This window comes from Mustela erminea, chromosome 10, assembly GCF_009829155.1.
Source record: "Mustela erminea isolate mMusErm1 chromosome 10, mMusErm1.Pri, whole genome shotgun sequence".
Lineage (NCBI taxonomy): Eukaryota > Metazoa > Chordata > Mammalia > Carnivora > Mustelidae > Mustela > Mustela erminea.
Genome location: NC_045623.1, coordinates 33,767,059 through 33,791,073, shown reverse-complemented (window position 1 = coordinate 33,791,073; position 24,015 = coordinate 33,767,059). Strand labels below are relative to the sequence as shown.

General features: G+C 42.6%; 1 pseudogene; it reads right to left on the bottom strand.

The window, feature by feature from the left end:
• Nucleotides 1-3,587: 3,587 nt before the first annotated feature.
• On the bottom strand, nucleotides 3,588-23,556 carry LOC116568184 (annotated as a pseudogene).
• Between the last annotated feature and the right edge of the window lie 459 nt (nucleotides 23,557-24,015).

Below are 24,015 nucleotides of genomic sequence, written 5' to 3'. Positions count from 1 at the left end.
GGCACGAGTATTCTTTCTATAAATGCTAATTAAATGCTCCACTTTAAAAAAAAAAAAAGATTTGTTTATTTATTTATTTATCTATCTATCTATTTATTTATTTATTTATGATAGATCCAGAGAGAGCACAAGCAGGGGCAGAAACAGAGGGAGAGGGAGAAGCACACTCCCTGCTGAGCAGGGAGCCTGATGTGGAGCTCGATTTTATGACCCTGGGATCATGACCTGAGCCGAAGGCAGACACTTAACTGACTGAGCCACACAGGTGCCCCTAATGAAACGCCTTTAGATGGTAGACCCTCTAAGCTTATTTCTGGGGAAATTAATTCTTTGGTCTCTGACCATAGAGATCTCATAATCTACTGAGGAAAACAACCATGAAGAGATAGTTTATTTCATTTCAATTAGATTGAAGAAGGGACTTTGAAATGATTCCAATTCGTTCACCTGAGTGACCAGAAGGACCTGAACAGGTGGAGTGGCAAGAAGGCTGAAGCAGGAGAGTGAGGCTGAGTCTGAGAGACATTCTGAAGAAGTTCCAAATGGCTTCCATAGACAATTAGATACAGTGGGAAAGGGGACAGGGTGTGGGGGAAGATGCTTGTGGCCTCCTGTTACATTCTTCTGAGTTCATTTATGTAGAAAACCTAAAGCAGAAATCTAAACATCAATATTGTCAGAGTGGGAGGAAGAACTGGGGGGCTCCTCTGACTTGCTTCTGTCATTGATTGCTCCACGCGGTAAGACTTGGCATTGAGGGTTGACCTGTTTGAAACTCGGAGGCTTTCAGTTTGAGTTCCCAGGCAACCCCAAGTGGAATTCACTTCCAAGGAGTGTCAGAGCTGCTCCTGGACATCAGACCCGAGACACTATCACAACTAAAGGAAAGGGTTAAGGGCAGCTGCCTTGTGGCATCAGGGCCTTGCTATTCTGTGTCACGAACGAGGGTGTTGTTTTGCCTTTTTGGACAAGTATGTGTGTGTGTTGGAGACTTTGTAGATCCTGGCAGTCCTAGGAAGGGTGGGGCAGAGGACTCACCTCAGGGAAGGGAAGGGAAGGGAACAAAGAACATGGACAGAGTAGCTTGTCCAACACCAACAGCAGATACACTGCTTTTTTCTCCTGCAAAAATGAGACAAATGTCAAGATGAGGAAGATACATTTAGTGGGACAGTGAAGTATGGGCTCCAGAACCAGATCAGATTAATCCCTACTAGCCCTGGGGCCCTGGGCTGGTTACCCAAGCTGTCTGAACTCTTGACAAAAACCTGGCACATAGTAAGTGCTTAGTAAATATTAGCTTCTACTATTCTAAGTAACTCAGAGCAGGAAAGGGAAATCAGAACTATTTTTCTAAACCTGAACAGGAAGCTAAGTAAAAGTAGCTTTCAAAACAGCACTAGAATGTAACTCCAAAAGTACATGCAAAAAATAAAAGAAAAAAAAAAGATTATTTGGACGTCATTAAAATTAAAAACCTTGTGCTTCAAAGGACACCATCAACAAGGTGAAATGAGAACCCACACCATGGGAGAAAGTTTTGGAAACCATACATATAAGAGACATATATCTAAAATATGTAAAGAACCCTTACAATTCAATAATAAAAATCACATAACCTAATTTTTAAAAATGGGCAGCAGACCTGAATGGACATTTTTAAAAAACTTTATTTACTTAAGCAATCTCTACACCCAACATGGGGCTTGAACTCATGACCCCCAAATCAAGAGTCTCGTGTTCCTCTGAGCTAGCCATGTGCCCCAAATGGACATATCCTTAAAGAAGATATGCTAACAAGAAGTAAGCGCAAGAAGATGCTCAGCGTCTTTAGCAATCAGAGATGCAAACTCAGCTACAAGGAGATACTACACATACACTAGGATGGCCGTCATGAAAATGACAAGTAACAGGTGTTGGCAAGGATGTGGAGAAATGGAAACACTGTACACTGCTTGTAGACATGTAAAATGGTGCAGCCACTTTGGAAAGCAGTCTGGCAGTTCCTGAAAAGGTTAAACACAGAGTTACCATGTGATCCATATGAGTGGAGCAATTCTACTTCTAGGCATCTACCCAGGAGAAAGGAAAATGTATGATCACACAGAAACTTGCACGTGAATGTTCCTAAGCTATCACTTGGCAGTAAAAAGAAATGAATCCCTGATATATACTGCAACATGGCTGAACCTTGAAGACAGTATGCTTAGTGGAAGAAGCCAAACATAAAAAAACCACATTTTGTATAATTCTATTTATGTGAAATGTCCAGAATAGGCAAATCTGTAGAGACAGAAAGGAGATTAGTGGTTGCCAGAGGCTGGGGGTGTTTGAGGAGGAATGAAGGGTGAATGATAATGAACATGCCGTTTCTTTGGGGAAATGTTTCATCATTTGATGAAAATGTTCAAAAATTGAATGTTGTGATGGTTGCATCGCTGTGAATAGACCAAAATCCATTGATTTATACACTGAATTAATGAATTATATCTTAATAAAACTTTTAAAAAGACAGTACTAGGAGATGGAGGTATTAGTATGTTAAGAATATTCCTTTTAGGAGCACTTGGCTGGCTCAGTGGGTAGAGAATGCAACTCTTTTTTTTTTTTTTTTAAGATTTTATGTATTATTTGACAGAGAGATCACAAGTAGGCAGAGAGGCAGGCAGAGAGAGAGGGGGAAGCAAGCTCCCTGCCAAGCAGAGAGCTTGAGCCTACCAGGACCCTGAGATCATGACCTGAGCTGAAGGCAGAGGCTTAACCACTGAGCCACCCAGGTGTCCCTCATTATACAACTTTTAAAAAGATGTTTATTTTTATTTATTTGAGAGAGAGTATGAGCAGAGGAGAGGCAGAGAGAGAGAGAGAGGGAGAAAGAGACTTTCTGCTGAGCAGGGAACCTGATGTGGGCCCTGATCCCAGAACCCTGGGATCAGGATCTAAGCTGAAGGCAGAGGCTTAACCACTGAGCCACCCAGGCGCCCCGAGAATGCAACTCTTGATCTTGGGCTCATGAGTTCAAACCCCATGGTGGGTGTGGAGCCTACTTAAAATAAAAATTAAAATTAAGGGCGCCTGGGTGGCTCAGTGGGTTAAGCCGCTGCCTTCAGCTCAGGTCATGATCCCAGGGTCCTGGGATCGAGTCCCGCATCGGGCTCTCTGCTCGGCAGGGAGCCTGCTTCCTCCTCTCTCTCTGCCTGCCTCTCAGCCTACTTGTGTTCTCTCTCTGTCAAATAAATAAATAAAATCTTAAAAAAAAAAAATTAAAATTAAAAAAGACACCCCAAAAGAGAATATTCCTTGTGATATTACACCATACGGATATTATACCATACATCACCATATGGTGATAGTACACCATACGTGTGTTTCAGAGTAATAGATCAATATTCAATGCAACATTTCTAGTGGTTATGCAAGAGATTTCCATTCATAGTGCTGGAAGTTTCTACATTTTCATTAATGACCCAGAAAAGTCCACTTGTGCTGAGTATCTTGCCCTTGTTCCTTCAGATCCATTCTTCACTGTCCACCCTGCTCTCTGTGGAGGCTGACTTGTGTGACCTATGCCAGGGGGCTCCTGTGGCTTATGGTCGATGCAGCAAGAGATCCAACCGGAGGGAGTAGCAGGAGGAGTCTGGGGACGTTAGCTGAAACACCACCACGCCTAAGAGGCAGAAAAAAGCAGGATCCAAAGACACCTGGACTAAGAACAATGGGATGATTCTAACAAGAGGACGTTTACTGCAAAGTCCAGGTGAAGATGTGGTGAGTACACTGTGTGAAGTTTTGATTATTGCTGGATCGCTGTGAATCGAGAGGTGACAAAGTGCACACCCCCTGCAACCCGCAAATAAACGTCTAGCTTTCTAAAGCCCAGGTAAGGGGATGTTTGCATTCTCTTCCTTGGTGGTCCAACCACTCTCAGAGTGCGACGTGCAGCTTTAGGTGATACGTGAAAAACCTGCTGCAGATTTTTAATACATCTGCTTTAATTTCAGCCCATCTCTTGGGTACATGAACGTGAGTGAATACATGCTACCATATTGGATAATTTGCTACGATAAGGCTGATTCTAAAATCACCTTTCCCTTCCAATTTTGTGTTGTTGTTGTTGTTGTTTTAAGATTTTATTTATTTATTTGACAGAGAGAAACACAGCAAGAGAGGGAACACAAGCAGGGGGAGTGGGAGGGGGAGAAGCAGGCTTCCTGATGAGCAGGGAGCCCCCATGTGGGGGTGGATCCCAGGACCATAATTCATGACCTGAGCCAAAGATAGACACTTAACGACTGAGCTATCCAGGCACCCCTCCCTTCCAAATTTTAAGAAATTGTTTTCTGAACCACACTCGCACTTCCATTAGAGTAAATTCTTTCCCAGGAAGCTTCTGGAATTTTTTTTTTTTAAGATTTTATTTATTTGACAGAGAGATCACAAGCAAGCAGAGAGGCAGAGAGAGAGAGAGAGGGAAGCAGGCTCCCCGCTGAGCAGAGAGCCCGATGCGGGACTTGATCCCAGGACCCTGAGATCATGACCTGAGCCAAAGGCAGAGGCCCAACCCACTGAGCCATCCAGGTGCCCCGCTTCTGGAATTTTTATACAAATAGACTTAATAATTGACCCCACAGACTTTAAGCAAACCCAGACCTGTGTATATATTTTAGCCTCAAACCAAGCACAGATGGAAGAACTATCTAATCAATAAAGTTGATCAAAAATCATTTCTCATAGGCCTACCTTTAAATGTATAGTGAAATTTAACTTGAGGTCAAGAAATGTCAGAACGTTCATGCTAGAATTGCCTTTGATATCATTTAGTGCAAATCTCCGCTATTTTAAGTAGGGTGACTGGGGCCCTACTGAGGTTAAAGGGTGGGTTCTCATCTGACTTCACCTGGTTTTTTTTTTTCTTCCAAGTCTATTACACGTGCTACTTTGCCTTCCTGATTAACTCACACTTCTAAAAGTTCATGAATTTGGGCCAGCTTGGAGTAGACTTAGTGAATCTTATTTCCTCAGTGTTTATTTGGTATCTACATTGTGATAATGCATCGTATACCACATATCCCAGGCATTTGTCTGCCTTACTCGAAACCAAAAAAATATAGTATTTACAATGTTTTAGTGAGAGACTTTAAAGTTTTCCTGATTTCTTTTCTTATCTACTAATTACACCAACATTTATCGAGAATCTAGTATGTTCGGTCATGTCCAAAAGGGTAAGCACCACAAAAAGAAAAAAAAAGTTTTTGCCTTCTTAGAACTTTTTGGATTTTTTATTTCTATATCTGGAGTGGACTTCAAGTGAATTGAAAGAATTCTTGCCTTACTTCCTGTGATAGCCAGCCTCCAATAATCCTTACCTCCTGGTATTCACACTGTGTATAATGCCCTCCATGTTACCCTGTATGTGGGCTAGAACACTGTGCAAGTGACCGTGTGTGAGTTTGAGTTTCAGTCATAAAAAATAGTACAGCTTCAGTCTTTGCCTCTCTTGGCTCACTCACACAGGGGAAAGGACCCCAAACAACTTTGTGGAGAGGCCATGTGTAGGGAAGAATTGAGACCTGCTGCCCATAGCCAACACCAAATTTCCAGCCATATTGAGTGAGTCTGGGAAGTCATGTGGGACTGGATCTTTGGCTGTGTCTTAGAAGCAGACCTTTAGCCTCAGATCAGTCTTTAGATGACTGCAGCCCTTGCTGACATCTTAATTGCAACTTCCCAGCAACCTTGATCCAAAATTTCTAGCTCCGTTACTTCCGAATTTATGACTCACAAAAATTGTAGGAAATAGCAATGCTTATTGTTCTTTTACACTACAAGCATTGGGGTCACTTGTTACGCAGCAGTAGGAAACTAAGATACCTCCCACGTTTTAGGAAGCCTTCCTAGAGAAGAAGGATCTGAGAAATACCCATGTGTTATAAAGTGGGGAGGGAGCATTATTTTCCCACACTTCTGAGTCACAAGAGAGTCAACACTTCATGGGAAATACATATAAAAACACAGGCCATTACAAATCCATGGTTTCTGACAGAGTGTTCAATGTTTTTGATGCTGTCAGAAATTTGGGGTTTCAAAATATGATTAGGAAAAATATAAAGGAGCTACACCTGTATTCCATGGGCAAGAGGAAGAGATCCGTGGATGATGAAAAGGCCATCTTCTTGACTACAATAAAGAAGCCTCCAGAAATTCACTTAGTGTAGTTAACCCCACAGTGAGCATAGCAACCGAAAATATTGCAAAAAGTGCAACAACTCAGCAAGATTATTTGCTAATAATTTATTTTCATCAAGAAAAGAAAAACATATCCTTGGTAACATGCCAATTCTCAACAAGAAAATTCATGGCAAGTCTTTCTCTGGGAAAAGAGATAATTAAATCGTTCTGAAGTCTTTGCTCCTTAACTACAGTAGTCATTAAGGCTGTTCACAAATATTCTTGTTCTCTTTCCTTCCTGACATATGGTGGGTTGTACTTTCCCACCCACTTGAAGGTATCACCATGTGCCTCGCTTTGGCCAGGGAAATGTGAGTGGAAACTTTGGAAGTCAGGATGCTTCCCTTTCTTATCTTTTTCTTGTCATAGCAACCAGCCATAATCCAGCTAGTGGCTGCTTTGTCAGCCTGGGGCCTGGGGTAAAGACGACAATGGTATGGAATAGGGCACCCCCCGACCATGGTAGGAAGTAGCGTAAATAAGATACAAATAAGAAATAAATCTTCCCTGGTGGCTCAGTCAACTAAGCCTCTGCCTTCAGCTCAGGTCATGATCCCAGAGTCCTGGCATCCAGTCCTGCCTCAGGCTTCTTGCTCAGCAGGGACCTTGCTTCTCCCTCTCTGCCTGCCAGTCCCCTGGCTTGTGTTCTCTCTCACTCTTGCTCGCTGTCTCTCTCTCTCTGACAAATAAATAAAATCTTTAAATAGATAGATAGATAGATAGATAGATAGATAAATCTCCAGGGTGTTTGGCTGGCTCAGTCCGTGGAGCTTATGACTTTGGATCTCAGGGTCGTGAGTTCAAGTCCCATGTTGGGTGTGGAGTCTACTTAAAAAAAAAGAAAGAAAGAAAGAAAGAAATCTTCATATTTAAGCCACTGAAATTTTAGGGTACCTTCTAACCACAGCATAATCTGGCCTATCCTGGCTGAAATGCTAATAAATAAGTGAAGTCATGTTCATTGGCCCTGCCTGTTCAGACACTGGCTCAGCAGCTCCCCATTGTTTAAAGGGAGCTACTAAGAGTATAAGAGTTGTTCTGGGAGACAGGGGCCTTTCTTCCTATATCTCAGTATATTTTCACAATAAGCCAGATATTATTAGTGCCATTTTACCTGTAAGGAGGCTGAGAAGTGAAGTGCCTTCCCCCAGCTCACTGGCGGGCAGCAGAGCTGGGACGAGAAGCCAGGTTTTCTGAATACAAAACCCAAGCCCAGTCACTGAGCTGTACCAGGGGCCCCTAGAACCGATTATGAATCAAGGTAATTTTTTTTTTTTTTTAAAGATTTTATTTATTTATTTGACAGATAGAGATCACAAGTAGGCAGAGAGGCAGGCAGAGAGAGAGAGAGAGGAGGAAGCAGGCTCCCTGCCGAGCAGAGAGCCCGATGTGGGACTCGATCCCAGGACCCTGAGATCATGACCTGAGCCGAAGGCAGTGGCTTAACCCACTGAGCCACCCAGGCGCCCCTGAATCAAGGTAATTTTAGCCTACTTGATAACTCAGCTGTGACCTCTTCCTGCCTTAGTCACTTTTGTATCCTCCTTCCTGTCTCTGCTTTGCTATTTTCTACAGGAACCCTCATCATGTTCCCCCACTCTGAGGTAATTGTCACCCTCCCACTTAAGGGTGAGTAAATAAATACTTGATTTGCAACCCCAGAAAGGTGTGCTAATCATTCTCTATACATTGGAATTTTACTTAGTCCGTATATGAGCCCTGTAGCAGAAGTATTATTAGCTTCATTAGAAAAGCGGGGAACTGAAGCTCAGGCAAGTTATGTAAATTACCTAAGGTCTTTGTTAATTATCATTGGTGGGTAGATTTCAAACCTGTGTCCACCTGACTCCAAACTTCTTGCTCTTTCTAGCATCTGTTCCCACAGTGATATTCCCTGCATGTAAGTTGGAGGGGTTGGGGTGGGGGCAGAGAAAAACAAAGTTGGAGAGGATTAAACTCCGCACCCCGATTGACTGGGCTTTTCTCTCAAGCAGCAGCCCTTTGGTAACCCAGAGTCTGCAAAGATCCAGGGATCCAAACATCATGAAAAAACAGGGCCCTCCAATCTCCTCAGAAAAATCCAGGGACAAGATCAGCTGGAAATAGTCATTTAATTTCCATCCTTTGATTTGCGTATAAAAAGTGCACCATATGTATTTGTTCATAAATTTGAGTTCCCTAGTGGCTTCTCAAAGTCTATGATAGACAAACATGGTCTCCACAGCTTCTGGCTTTAAGGTAGGCTTGGGTACTTAACTGGTCCTCCAGATGGGCCTCTGGCCGCTGCATTGTCCTGGCAGTCTTTTTAACACTTCTTTGCACCCCCATGGACTAGGTTACCACCTTCTTAGCCCTTGGCTCTAGCTCTACTCCTATTTCACTTCTTTGTAAATTAGTTGCTCAGATCCCCCTGGGGAGAATGAAAATACATAATGTTCCTGGGTATTTGAGGCTAAGTGTATGAACCGTTACTCCCCACCTCTTTTTTTTTTTTTTAAGATTTTATTTATTTATTTGACAGATCACAAGTGGGCAGAGAGGCAGGCAGATAGAGAGGGAAGGAAGCAGGATCCCCAAGCAGGGAGCCCAATGTAGGGCTCCATCCCAGGACCCTGAGGTCATGACCTGAGCTGAAGACAGAGGCTTAGTGCACTGAGCCACCCAGGTGCCCTGCATTCTCTTATTTCTTAACTCATTCATTGTAAGTAAGTGTAAGCAACTCATTATTCGGTGGGTATTCTAATGGAACATGGCCCAAGCAAAGGCTTCTAATGCATGTTAATTTATTTTTAATTATTTTATTTCTTTTATATATTATAATTAAGAATTAAGCTGAAAATCATGTGCCCCAGAAAGTTCTCTAGTCCCAAGTAAACCAGAACTGTTGGTCATCCTAGATAGTGTTGTTATTATTATTATTTTAAAAAGATTTTATTTATTTATTTGACAAAGATCACCAGTAGGCTGAGAAGCAGGCAGAGAGAGGACGAAGCAGGCTCCCTGCTGAGCAAAGAGCCCAATGCGGGGCTTGATCCTAGCACCCTGGGATCATGACCTGAGCCGAAGACAGAGGCTTAACTCACTGAGCCACACAGGCACCCCAATAGTGTTATTATTTTTTCCAGAAATTATGTGAACAGGTTATATTATCTAAGAATTTAATTCTGTGATGGCAAAGGAAGGGTTACAAAAGATTTGTTGTAAGAAAGGAGTATTAGGTCTGATGGGGTGGAGAACCTGCCATAGAGAAAGCCCTGAGTCATGAAGGAGTTTAAGAACAGGATCTGTTTCCACAGGCTATCCAGAATGGGAAACACCCAGGGCTGAGTCCAGCCCTTCCCACATAGATAAGAGTTGCACCTCTGGGACTGGGCTGGTGTGTGGGGGTGGGAGGGTAAATCCTGGGGCATTTGACATCTATATTCCTAGTAGGGTGGCCTCCAGCACACATGTCCAGATTAATGCACACAATTATAATTTTTATTCTTGCAAAATTACAGAGCAGGACAAGTTTGTTTCTGCTGCCCTCTTACCTCTCTTTGACACTCCCGTTCTAGTGCTCTCTATGTCCTCATGTGGAAAACTGTCGCCAGACAGTAGCAGTGTGGGCTCTGGACTCAGACCAACTCTGATTTGGACCCCAGCTCTGAGCTAATCATCCTCTGTTTATGCTCCCTTCACTGTAAAATGTGAATAATGACAACATATCGTCTGCATTGAGTTAATGTTAGGAATAAGTAGAAGAAGTAGAGTAATGCAACTCATTCTTAGCATGACACATACTAAATGTCTCATAAATTGTATTTACCATTATCCGTTGACCTATGTACCTCTGCCCTTCCCAGGAGCAACTTACAAGCGAAATTACTCATTTCTCATTCTTGTCTCTCCTCTCTCATCTATGTCACTGATGGCACACAGTCAGAAAGCATTCCGCTTCATGAAGCAATTTGTGTTAAGGCTAAAGTTTCCTGCATTTTATTTTTTTTTTTTTAATATTTTATTTATTTATTTAACAGAGAAAGATCACAATCAGATGGAGAGGCAGGCAGAGAGGGAGATAGAGGGAAGCAGGCTCCCCGCTGAGCAGAGAGCCCGATGTGGGACCCGATCCCAGGACCCTGAGATCATGACCTGAGCCGAAGGCAGCGGCTTAATCCACTGAGCCACCCAGGCGCCCCAGTTTCCTGCATTTTAAAACTTACTTACCTCCACCAGAGGATGGTGTATGAGTTATTTTTAGAAGTGAGAGAAGAGGGGCACCTGGGTGGCTCAGTGGTTAGGCCTCTGCCTTTGGCTCGGGTCAGGATCTCAGGGTCCTGGGATCGAGCCCTGCGCTGGGCTCTCTGCTTAGCGGGAAGCCTGCTTCCCCCTCTCTCTCTGCCTGCCTCTCTGTCAACTTGTGATCTCTCTCTCTCTCTTTGTTAAATAAATAAAATCTTAAAAAAAAAAAAAAAGAAGTGAGAGAAGAGAAGTAATAGATTTTCCATTGCTCCTCATTATGGGCTGAATTGTGTCCTCCCTAGTTTATATGTTGAAGCCCTAACCCCTAGCACCTCAGAATGTGACTGTATTTATAGATAGGGCCCTTGAAGTGGTAATTAAGGTTAGATGACATCATTAGGATGGACCTTAATCCAATGTGACAGGTGTCCCTATAAGTGAAGTGAGGACACAGACATACACAGAGACCAGATGAAGACATGGGGAGAGGACAGTCATCTACAAGCCAAGGAGAGAAACCTCAGAAGAAACTCGTGCTGCCGACACCTTGATCTTGGACTTCTAGCCGTAGAACTACAAGGAAACAAAGTTCTGTCCTTAAGACACGCAATCTGTGGTAGGCAGGTTTAGTAGACTTACACACCCTCTCCCTCCTGTCACAGACCTTTTGCAGATTGAAGCTCCTGGGGCCAAATCCCAGATAAGTTCCTCGAATTGCCTTTTCCCTTTTTTTTCATCCTTATGGCAAACCCTGGAGATTCAGGCTATGGGTTCACAATGGGGAGGAAAGGAATTAATATTTTTGGGTTCTAGACATGCCAGGTACTTAATCATCATGGTAACTTACAAGGAGTTATTATTACAGATTAGGAAACTGAGAGTCAGAGGGGTTGCATATCTTAAGTAATCATTCATTCATTCATTCAACAAGAATATTATGGAACAAATATACCCATACCTGTATATCAGGCAATATGAAAGATGCTGGAGATACATCAGTGAATCAAACTGACCTACTCCTTGTTCTCGTAGGGCTAATAGATTAGTGGGAAAACAGGTTTTAAACAAATAATCATGGGGTAGCTGGTTGGCTCAGTTGGTAGAGCACAAGATTCTTGATCTCAGGGTTGTGAGTTCTACCCATGTTAGGGGTAGAGTTTACTTAAATAATCCCACAAGTAACTATATTATTATAAATGGGATAACTTACAGAGGAGCACAGCATATTAGTAGGAGAGTCAGATCAGTTTAATTCCATGTAATAAAAATTTACTGAGCATCTATTCTATGCTCCATGTGCTAAGTGCTTGGGAAGTATCAAGGAACATGATAGATATCGACTCTATCCTCTTAGAACTTCCGTAGCTAGTGGGAAAAGAGGATATCAAACAAGCCTTACAAACGAGAGAGAGAGAGAGAGAGATGTGAGAGATGACTTCAAGGTTGTCTGGGACATTTTACAAAAGCATATTATTTGGTATAAGAAATCAAGGTAGGCTTTCTGGATGAATTGCTATACTTACTGGAACTTGAAGAATCAGGTAGCAGTTAGCCAAGCAGATGTGTGTGAAACTTTCTTCAGTCAGACCATTTCCAACTCAGACAGTACCTTTCTTCCCATAGACTTTCTGAGCAGGCAAATTTATCTGCCTGGTCATCTACAAGTTGTCCAGATACAACACTGGGCACTAACCAGAGAACTATTTTCAAAGTCTTGTCTTGAAAGGGACATTCACCTTAGAGGGTAAGCCTAGGAAATTCCATCTCAGTGGGTGACTTTAGGGCACTTCCTTTCCTTTACTATTCCTTCTTTGTTAGACACTGGAGGTTGGCTTATGGAAAGACTTCTTCCTATTGCCCTCTGCTATACAAGCCAGAAACAAACAGATTTATTTACCCAGAGTCCCTTGCTGGGATGGTCGGTCATGTGGCCTAGTTCTGGCCAATAAGCAGAAATTACTGAGTAAGCTTTCAGAAAGAACTTTTTAATTATTTTTTTTTTTTTGTTACTTTTTCTTTTTAAAAAAAGATTCTGGGACGCCTGGGTGGCTCAGTAGGTTAAGCCTCTGCCTTTGGCTCAGGTCATGATCCCAAGGTCCTAGGATGAGCCCCGCATCAGGCTCTCTGCTCAGCAGGGAGCCTCCTTCCCCCTCCCCATCTGCCTGCTTCTCTGCCTACTTGTGGTCTCCCTTTCTCTCTGTCAAATAAATAAGTAAAATCTTTTAAAAAAAATGGATTTTATTTTTAAGTACTCTCCCCAACATAGGCCTTGAACTTACAACCCTAACATCAAGAGTTGCATGCATGCTCTACTGGGTGAGCCAGCGAGGTGCCCCAAGGGAAGAATTTTTTTTTTTTTTTCCTAAGTTGGCTCCTTGCCCAGTGTGGAGCTCAAGGCGGGGCTTGAACTCCTGATCCTGAGATCAAGACCCGAGCTGAGATCAAGAGTCAGATGCTTAACCAACTGAGGCACCCATGCGCCCTGAGAGAACTTTTTTAAAAGGGCAGATTCACCTGGCACTTGTTTTTTCCTTTGTTTTTTTCCTTTGTTCATGCCTGCTTTCTTCTTCTTGCCTTGAATCTGAATGTTTGAACTGGAAACGCAGCCGCCATCTTGTGATCACAGGGAGGAAAGCCACTTGCTAAGGATGCTGAATTGTAAAGAAAGGGCCTGGTTCTCTCATGGCTTATGTTGGCCCTGCTTATGCCCTGACTTTGTCTGAGAGGCTACTGAGCCTTTCATTCTTCAGCGTTTCAGCTAGTTCCCCGCACTGTTGTTCTTATTTGCTACTAAATGCATCCCTAACTGATTTGTTCATTACCCTATCTCCCTGGCAACCAAAAATAGGGGCTTGAACATTTCTACCTTAGTTTTGAAAGATTGTAGATGTTTTCTACAGTCTGCTTCGCGTCAGGATGTACCTGGTTGGGAAGGTCTAGGTCTTAGCACAAATGCATACTGAATCACATTTATTTAGACAATTGTACCCCACACTGCAGAGCCAGCTGCCTTTTGAAGTGCCCCTAATGTAAACCCTTGGGGCACTTATATTCTAGCATTAAACTTCATGTTAAAACAGGTACAAAGTAGTCAGGGAGTGGCTCCTCCCTAAAGTCTAAACACAATAAAAATGATGTATGTTAACTTTAAAAAGAATTATTGTTGGAAAAAAAAAAACAGAAAAGGAAAGATTGGAGAGAGAGAGAAAAAAAAGGCAAGAGTACAAAAACGAGTTTTGGGTAGTATATCAGATAATCTTCCCTTTTGTAAGATCGAGATGAGTCGAAATATATTCTCCTGAGGGAAGTCTTTCCTTGAGGTAGGAAATTCCTCAGACAGCTCCCTTGCTCCAAATATTACCTCTTTTAGTTACAGGGAGTCCCTTACAAGACAGATTTTCTAAGGCAATCCCATTGCTCTGCAGTATAATTTCAAAAGTATTTTCTTACTGAAAACAAAATTTGCCCTTTTGTTTATAAGAATCTTCCCCTTGGAACACAGCCTCGGAGTTGTAAATCAAAACTACATGTTTACCTTATCGTAGATTACTTTCTCTGATTCAGAAGTTTTGATCTTTGTGAAGTTGATCTTCAAAGAGCCAGATCAGCCACCTGGGTTCAGTGTTGTCCGCCTCACTGGCTGGACTGGAGAGATTGCAGTGAACTGTGTTTATTGACTTGGCCAGATCGTTGCCTTGTGGGCAGAGGGCGAGGAGAGCAGCAGAGAATCTGGAAATAAGACCATTCGCCTCTCACAGTGGACTTGGAGAGACCCACTTACCTAACCCCTCCTCTTCCTTTTGGGTACCTGGCAGGGGCCACTGCTTCGGGAGAGTAGGGAAAGAAAGTCTCCCTTGGTTCCAAGGAGCAGAGAAATATTGAGCCCATCTGGGAAAGAGAATTTATCACAGGTAGAAAACTGGAACCAGAGAGCTGATCAGGGGTCGAGGCAGTGCGAGGGACCGGCTGTTTCCTTTGTCTCTCCCATGGTATGGATCTTCTCCCTCTTGTGATATTTCTGCCTTTCTTCTAAGCTGTCTGGTTTGTTTTTCTCTATGTATTAATGGGCCAATTCTTCAATCCAAATGCCAGGAAAGAGCTAGTCCAAATGACTTTGCTTAATCACATTGTCCTTTTGGGCAGTACTCTTGGCCCAAGGCACCTTCATGAGCCATTAGCTAGCTGATGGACAGGCTGCCTCAGGCTAGTGCCTACCTCTAGTCCCCTCAGTGATCACTGATGCACAGACATCAGCCTAATCTGACTTTCCTGATCTGAGGGGCTGTCGTCAGGGCAGTGTATGCTAGAAGCAAGTGTCAGATAACACAGTCTCTGGAACTTGCATTTAGACCAGGTCCCAGTGCCATCACATGCCCACTTTGCTGGACCAGATTTGCACTCAGATTTCCTTTTCTGTAAATAGGGAATAAAAATGAAACCTATTTCACAGGATTGTGATGAAACTTGAGCAGGCTAACGTATAGGTGAAAGGGCTTATTAAATTATTAAATATTATACTCATGACATTATTATCAGAAAGAGATCATCTCAAGCCATGGTGACCCATTTTGGCTTCATCTATAAAGAGAACAGTGACAGGAAGCATGTAAGGAGTGTTGGGGTAGGGGTGGACAGGAATGCCTGGTGACCCTGAGTTAAGAGGTATCCAGTCCTGGTAGCCACAGTCCTGGTCCTCAGGGTCTAACAAGGCTCTCGGTGCTTGGCATATGTGTGTTTGTAAATGCACATGCACACACTTGTGTGTGTGTGTGTGTGTGTGTATAACGATGGACAGAGAATAGAGAACACTCTTTTTTTAAAAAGAATTTTTAAAATTTATTTACTTGAGAAAGAGAAAGAAAGAACACAAGCAGGAGGAGCAGCAGTCAGGGAGAGAGGGAGAAGCAGGCTCCCTGCTAAGGGATGTGGGACTTGATTCCAGGACTCCCGGATCATGACCTGAGCAGAAGGCAACACTTAACCAACTGAGCCACTCAGGTGCCCCTAGAGAACCCTCCTCTATCTCTTCAGAGTCTCTCTTCCCCTTTACTGATGGTCCCTCTCCCTTTTTAAAAACATATTTTATTTTTAAGTCATTTCTACACACAATGTGGGGCTCCAACCCACACCCCTAAGATCAAGAGTCACACATTTCAATAACTGAGCTGGCCAGGCACCCCCTAATGGTCCCTTTTTGCCACTAACCTTTCCAAATTTCTTTAAATACCAGGAATAAAGTAAACAGGAAATAAAAATATCAGAGCTGAAAAGAGAGAGGTGACAGTCAATAGGCAGAAGTCATACGATACTGGGTGTGAGTTCCCCAGGAGGGCTGGGAGGTTCAGCCCATAGAACTGGGGAATTCTGGCTCATAATCAAACATCCTGTAGTTGCCAGTAAGTCTCAAGCTCTTTGTATGAAGAGTGGTCCTAACCTTGGCCAGGGCTGCATCTGGGCACCCCCGGAACTCCCTGATTCACGCCAAGGTAGCTGAATGAGGGTGTGGTCCTGCCAAGTCCAGTGGCTTTACATGCTGAGCTCCCCAGACCCCTCCTTAAAGCACGGGAGGGAAGGTGGGGGTGGGGAGAACTGCCTGCCAAGATCCTTCTTTAGCAGAGCTCCTCTCCTGGATTGGAAACCTTGGCCCTGTTCAAGTAGGCTCCGGTTGCACACATTCAGGCTGTCACATAAAAATGTACTGAAGCATATAGGAAAAATGTAAAATCTATTCATAAAAACAAAGCTTTCCAAAACACACTGCAAGCTGGAATGTCTTGGTCCAGCAGACTATCTACTGAATTCTGCTGGCTGGGATGGGCCAGGGACAGGCCTCATGGGGGAGGAAGATTAAATAGCGGAGCAGGAAAAGTGGAAGCAAAGTTTGGATATGTTCCTCTGAGAAGCATACAGGAAGGGCAAACAAGGGGAGATAGGGAAGTGAGGAAAGAGATGAATCATTCTCCTCTATATTTGGCTAATTCCCTCATTGGCATTGGCAGATCTGACTGCCAAATCGAAGTCCTGGGGTCCTTGTTTTCTTCTCCCGGGGCTTTCTGTTCTATGTTAATTAGGACATTGGAGAAATTGTCATGATAATTATAGTGTCTAGACTTGGGAAACTATGGGAAGCAGTAAGTGAATATTTAATTGCAGAGTTGAGAAGACACGTGTAGACAACAGTATTTTGAAAGTCTCTTCTGAGAACAATGCCGCACGGAGCTATATTTCTTGGGATTGCTCTGACATTGCCTGTTATGTAAGGGGAATCTTGGATGTTTCGTCTGAGCATCTAGGGTTGTCAAAATTTTCATTTCCTCAAGAAGATTCCAAGGATCTGCGAAGAAAGCTGTGCTGTAGAGCTCTGATCTTTATCAGTTTTACCCTCAGAGAGTATCGTCGTAAGGGGTGGTGGAAACAGATGCTCTAGTTTGTTGCCCAGACTGGAAGATGTTGACTGATCCTCTTGGAAAGATAGGTCAAGTAATTAGGATGGGAACCTCCCACCTTGCTGCATTTGGTAATCATATTTTCCCTTCCACAGAGTCAATGACACACTTTCTTTAGCTGGTTGGTGGAAGAATGGAACAGAATGTTTTCCTTCTCAATATACAGTTAATCCATGCTTATTGTTATCTAGTTAGAAATCCCCATTATTCAGCATTTCCCCACTGGGAGAGGACAAAATGATTGGTGTTCCTAATGATGCCTGGAAGGTTCCTGGCCATCTCCAGCTGCCTTTTATTTTTCCGGATGGAAATATCATTACTGTTTCTGCTGATTATGCATGTAAAACTGGCTTATTGTAAAGATTCAACATTGAAAAATGAGAAAGTGGAAAACCCCTTTGTAAATGCCTCACCCATGGTTAATCCCCCAGGTAAACACTCCATAGACTAGTATAGGTCCCTTGAGAATTTTCATGCATATAAATATACACATGTATAAAGAATATATTTATGCAAATAAGATTGTATTATGCATACTGTTGAGTAAACTACCTTCTTATTTTATGTGTCATAAACAACTATATTAAAACATGTAGAACTACTTCAATTTTTTTTTTAGAGTGGGAAGGGAGGGGAATCCCAAGCAGTCTCCATGCCCAGCACAGAACCTGATGTAGGGCTTGATTTCACAACCCTGAGATCATGACCTGAACTGAAATCAAGAGTGGGACGGTAAACTGACTGAGCCACCCAGGCACCCCTTTAATCGTTTTAATGGTTTCACAGCATTAAGTAGTACAGATTCATCATCATTGATACCTTTAAATATTTTATTTATTTACTTGAGAGAGAGAGAGAGAAAGTGCATAAAGGAAGAGAGAGAAGCAAACCCGCATTGAGCAGGGAGCCCTGTGTGGGACTTGATCCCAGGATCCTTGGATCATGACCTGAGCCCAAGGTAGACACTTAACCCACTGAGCCACCCAGGCACCCCACCACCATAATTGATTTTACTCTGTATCTGTTAGTGAATACTTAGGTTGCTCCCTATTCATTGCTATTAGAACTAATTCTGCAATAACATTTTAGCAGTTCTTTGATTAATTTTTTTAAAATATTTATTTATTTATTTTAGAGAGAGAGAGCAAGCAGGGGAGACAGAGGGAGAGGGAGAGAGAATCTCAAGTAGACTCTATGCTGGATGTAGACCCTGACACAGGCCCGATTTCATGATGCTGAGATCATGACCTGAGCCTAAACCAGGAATCAGATGCCTAACCAACTGTACCACCCAGGTGCCCCTCTGATGATTTTTTTTAAAGATTTTATTTAAATAAAATAAAGAGAGAGGAGAGAGAGGAGGAAGCAGGCTCCCCGCTGAGCAGAGAGCTCGATGTGGGGCTCGATCCCAGGACCCTGGGATCATGACCTGAGCCGAAGGCAGAGGCTTTAACCCACTGAGCCACCCAGGCACCCCCACTCTGATGATTTTTTTTTAAAGATCAACTATATTGGGACACCTGGGTGGCTCAGTGGGTTAAGCTTCTGCCTTCAGCTTGGGTCATGATCTCGGGGTCCTGGGATAGAGCCCTGCATTGGGCTCTCTGCTCAGGGAGGAGCCTGCTTCCCCCCTCTTCTCTCTGATTGCCTACTTGTGAGCTCTTTCTGTCAAATAAATACATAAATAAAATCTTTTAAAAAAATCAACTGCATTAGTGCTTCTTTTTAAAGTTAACTTAATTGAAATATAGTTTAATACAATGAAACAAACTCATTAGAAGTGTACACTTCCATGAATTTTGACATAAGTATCCACCCATGTAACCCATATCACAGCTAAGGGATACAGTGTTTCCATCACCTCCACAATTTCCTCCTGCCCTCTTGAAGTCACCCCTCTCCTGGCCCCAGGCAACTGTTGGTCTGCTTTCTGTTACTATAGAGTAGTTTACATTTTCTATAATTTCATGTAAGTGGAATTAGATAGAGTGTACTCCCTTGAGTTTGTCTTCTTCCACTTCACATAATGTTTTTGAAATTCATCCACATAGTTGCCTGCATCAGTGGTTCATGTTCATTTCCAAGTATTGCTGAGTCCTAGTCCATTGTGTGGGTTTACCACCATTTTTCTATTCAACTGCTGGTGAAAATGTGGATTCTATCCAGTTTGGGGCCATTATGAATAGAGTTGCTATGAACGTTTGTGTAGAAGCCTTTGTGTAGACATATGTTTTTATTTCTGTTGTATATGAACTTTATAAGAAACCACCAGACTGTTTTCCAAAGTAGTTTGCACCAGTTTACATTCCTACTAGCTGTGTGGCCAAGTTCCAGCTACTCTACATTTTTCTCAATATTTGACATGTTTGTCTTTCTAAGTAGAGCCATTGTATTGGCGCATAACAGTACACCATTATCACTTTAATTTCTATTTTCCCAGTGATGAATGGTGTGGAGAATCTTTTCATAAGCTTTTGGCCATTTGTATATCTTATTTTAGGAGGCACCTGATGAAATATGTTGCCCATTTTTAAAAAATCAGGTTGTCTTCTTATTACTGCATCATAAGAGTCTGTTATATTCTAGATACATCTCCTTTGTCAGATGTGTGCATTGCAAATATATTCTCCCAATCTGTGACTTGCTTTTTTTTTTCTTAATAGTATTTTCCAAAGAGCAAAATATTGAAATTTTAATAAAGTCCATGAATTATTTTTTGAAATGTAAAAAAAAAAAAAAAAACCCACAAAAAAAACCCCCACAACCCCACAAAAAAGAATGAGATTAAATAGTGGTTAGTGCAGTTTTTGTACCAAGCGCATAAAATATTTCAATTCCTTGGTAATTGTCAACTGTGTGTTAATTAGAGTATTGGATTAAACAAAGCATCCCTTTTCTTTATTGCCTTGGCTAACAGAATTCACTATACTTATGTGTCCTCATGCAGTGACTCTGAAAGTCATCTTAAGCCCCTTCCCCCTTTTAAAGAAACTTAATTGGGAAATATAGAGAAAAAAGAATACATCAGATCTCTGCTGACCATTTATAACAAAATACCTTTTCTCTAAATGAGCACTCTATAAAAGTCTGTCAAGAGTTATAATGAAAGCCTGTATCAAGTGCTTACTACTATCAGGCAGTATGTGCTCAATGGATTCTTTCATTTAGTTCTTACAACAATGACCCTAAGAATAGGTCACCATTCTTATTTCCACTTTTGTTGTTGGTGGTGTTATTTCCACTTTATAAAGAAACTTTTCAAGTTCACTGAACTGAACGGAGAGCTAGGATCTAAACTCCAGCTATAGATGTGTCTATATGTTTTATTTTTTTAACTGACTGAGCCACCCAGTCAGTTAAATGTATTATTTAATTGACTTCTCTCTAGCAACTTAAATTATTATGCTTTATATTTTTTAATAACTTATTTATTTCAGAGAGGGTGAGAGGGGCAGTGGAAGAGAGAGGCTTAAGCAGACTCTGCACTGAGCACAGAGCCTGACTCAGGGGTCGATCCCACAACCCTGATACCAGGAGCTAAGCTGAGACCAAGAGTCCGAAGCTTAACTGTACCACCCAGTGTCCCTGTGCCTGTGTGCTTTAATTACCACCTGCCCTTTACTCATTCTATAAGTTTTCTTTGGTGCATTGAAAGAGATGCATTATGTGTAGATCGTAACTTAGCAGTGTAACTCAATTGTTGTACTCTAAGAATATTTACTACCCAATCTGTATTCTGATTTCCCCCAGTCTCCCAACATGTCCCCCAATATATTTTAACACCAATATTTAATCTTTATTAATAGCATGTTTGATGCTATTTATAGGCCAATAATAACCAGCCATTACATCCCAACCATATATTTTTATTTTTAAATAGCATTTATAGGGCTGCCTCCTCACTCTTATTTAGGCATGTGATTTTAAGGGTGAACTTTTTTGAGATTTTAATATTTCATTTCAACTGCAAAAAGAATTTTTCTAATGTAGAGACTTCATTTTTAAACTCACACTTGCCACTATTCTTAAGTAAAAAATTCAAAGATTCTGGTATTGAATCTTCTAACTCTCTGACAAGGTAGAACTCAAAGAACAAGACTCTGGAAGGCTAGAGAGAAGTTGCTAAGGGAGACGAAGGCTGTCTCTCATAAATAAGAAACTTTGCTGAGTCACAGCTGTCCTTCTGCATTTTCAGAAAAAAATAATGCAAATTAGTGGAGCCATGTAGTCGTGACTTCTGGGAAGGGGTGGTGCATTTTCAACATGGGGCTGGGAGGGGTGGTAGAGCATGTTAGCGCCATGAGCATTGTTGATTGAGTATGGCAGTTATTAGGCTCTGCAGTTGCATATTCTAACGGTTGTCCTGGGGGGGAAATGTCTAAGCAGAGTTGCAGAAGCCAACTCTAGGACATGCAGTAGTCCCTCTTCCTTGTTACTCTGTGCTTTAAAAATTAAATAAAGTCAAACGTACCATGAACATTTCCTTTCTCCTTTTCAGTTTCCTGAAGCAAAAAACAACACAGAAATTAAGGGGTTTGGAAAAAATTCCGCTGTCTTACATTAATTACAGAACTAAATATCACAAAATTATGACCTTTCTTCCCTTAATAATGTGTAACAGTGGGAATATTTAGGTCATAAAACAATTTGGGGAGAATGGTATTCTGTGCAAAGGACATCTACTACGTTCTGTAAGAGCATCATTCATTTCCAGGTTTGGGGCACATATTTTGTCAAACAACTAGAGCCAAACCTACCTCTCCCAGGCAGTTTTGGAGAAAGAGAGGGAGTACAGGGAGAAGAGTGAGTTCCCAGAGTTAGGAATTTTGTCCGCTGATGGCAGCCAGGCAAGTAGATCCCTGGAAAAAAACAGTACAGACCCCTTCCCAGCTACAGCTGTCTTATCCTCCTACTCCATCCTGCCCTTGGCTCCACACCGCTTTTTAGAGTTCCTGCAAGGATGTGGTTGGAGGGGAGGAAATTGCAGAGAAGCGAGTGGAAAAGAGCTCTTCAACACTCAGCGTGAGGTGTGGGCCAGAAACCTCCTTGGGTTGACCTTACCCATTTTCTAGTCTTCCTGCTTCCACTTGTTAGCTAAGTGACCTTAGAGAAGTACCCCCTTGTCCTCATCTGAAAAGTCAAAGGTTGGGATTAGAGCTAGATGATCTTCGAATGCCTTTTAACACCTGACAACTGGGGCTCTCTTCTGTAATTCTTTGGGACAGCTTGAACTTTCTTCATCCAAGACAATGCAAAGCAGCTTGTGCTTTTCATAAGGATCTGTTTTAAAAGATCCAGGTGCTTTCCTTTTAAAACAACTTACTTTTCTAACTCCTAGGTTTCTTTATTTTTTTTTTTTTAAAGATTTTATTTATTTATTTATTTGACAGAGAGAGATCACAAGTAGGCAGAGAGGCAGGCAGAGAGAGGAAGGGAAGCAGGCTCCCTGCTGAGCAGAGAGCCCGACGCGGGACTCGATCCCAGGACCCTGAGATCATGACCTGAGCCAAAGGCAGCGGCTTAACCCACTGAGCCACCCAGGCGCCCCCATAGGTTTCTTTAAAAACAAGTATGGGGACTGATTGGTCAGAATAATGTGCTTCTAGGAATATCCGATGGTAGGAAGGTCATTGATTGATCAAATGCACTCTTGCTTTCTCCTTAAGGACTGCATATTGGCCAGAGTATGACTCCATATATTTTTCCTCCCTTCCTTCCCTCCTTCCTTTCTTTTTAATAGGCTTTAATCCACTTTCTTTTTCTTTTCTTCTCTTTTTTTTTAAGGTTTATTTATTAGAGAGAGAGAGAGATCACAAGCAAAGGGGAGGGATAGAGGTACAAACAGATTCCCCGCCGAGTAGGGAGCCTGATGCAGGGTTCAGTCCCAGGGTCCTGGAATCCTGACCTGAGCCGAAGGCAGATGCTTAACTGACTGAGCCACCCATGCACCCACCTTATTTTTCCTGTATAAAACTGTGGTGGCCACAGTGGGAGCCACGGTCCTCTGCACAGACTCTGGTGTGGTTCTCTACAAGATGGTATGTGAATTCCTGATAGGGAGACTTGGTGCATACAGTCTCTTTCCAGAGGTCAGGGGTGAGATACCTGTAGGTCTTAGAAATGGCATAAAAATGACCTCGGCCAAGTTGCCCAGGGCGGCCATGCAGCCCCTGGCCGGGGTGTAGCAGTTGTTACTACTGGCCATTGTCGGAAGCTTCTTGGTCACAGGGGCTGAGGCAACCCCTCTGGGGGCAGGGATAAGGTCTACGAGCACAGAGCCATAGCAGCAGGTCACCTTGTATGGGACAGCATGGGCCTTGCCAACCTTGTTCCCCCCATGTGTGGGACAGTGTTGACCTTGTTCCCCCAGCCTCACTGCATGGGGGTGATGGATGGCCCCACGGATGGCAGTGGGGTTCTCTACCTCCTCAGAGAACTTAACACCCCGAGGTATCTATTGTGATCTTCAATGGCAACAAATGCCTTGAACCCAGTCCGCTGGCCCACACATGGCTGCTTCTGCACAGGCATCATCTTCAAAACCCTGTCCTTGAGGGATCCTCTCAGGAAAAAAGTCAGTGTTCTCAGATTCCTTGATGAGTAAGAAGAAGAGGTAGATCTCCTCTAAGAACTTGATCTTCATGTCCTTGACTCAGTGGTCCAGCTCAGTGACAGTGATCCTTTCCTTGTCCTCAGTCTTGACTTTGCCAGCTCTGTAGCCCTGGCCTCGTTACCCCACGACCACCCCTGCAACACCCTGTATCCATTTGGTGTTTTCTCTGCGAGGAAGCTAGTTTCCTTTCTTTAAGCCTGATCTCAGCTAGCTCACTCTTCATCAGGACTGAGGATGGAACTGTACAAAAGGTGAAGTAAGCTTCTCTTTCAAGACAGGAGAGTGAGCCTATGTGCATTACCTCCCTGCTAAGACTCCCCTGGAATAAAAATAAACAGGTATGGAGAAAAGTGTGTGAGGGGAAAGGATAGAAGCCAATGGAGTGGAGATTAAAAAAAAAAAAAGTCTGAAAGATAAAAAGCAAAAGGGGAGGATTATGGTTGGATTAGGCAGAAAGTACCACAGGCTAGAATATACAAGGTAAAATGGCAATTAGAAACTTGA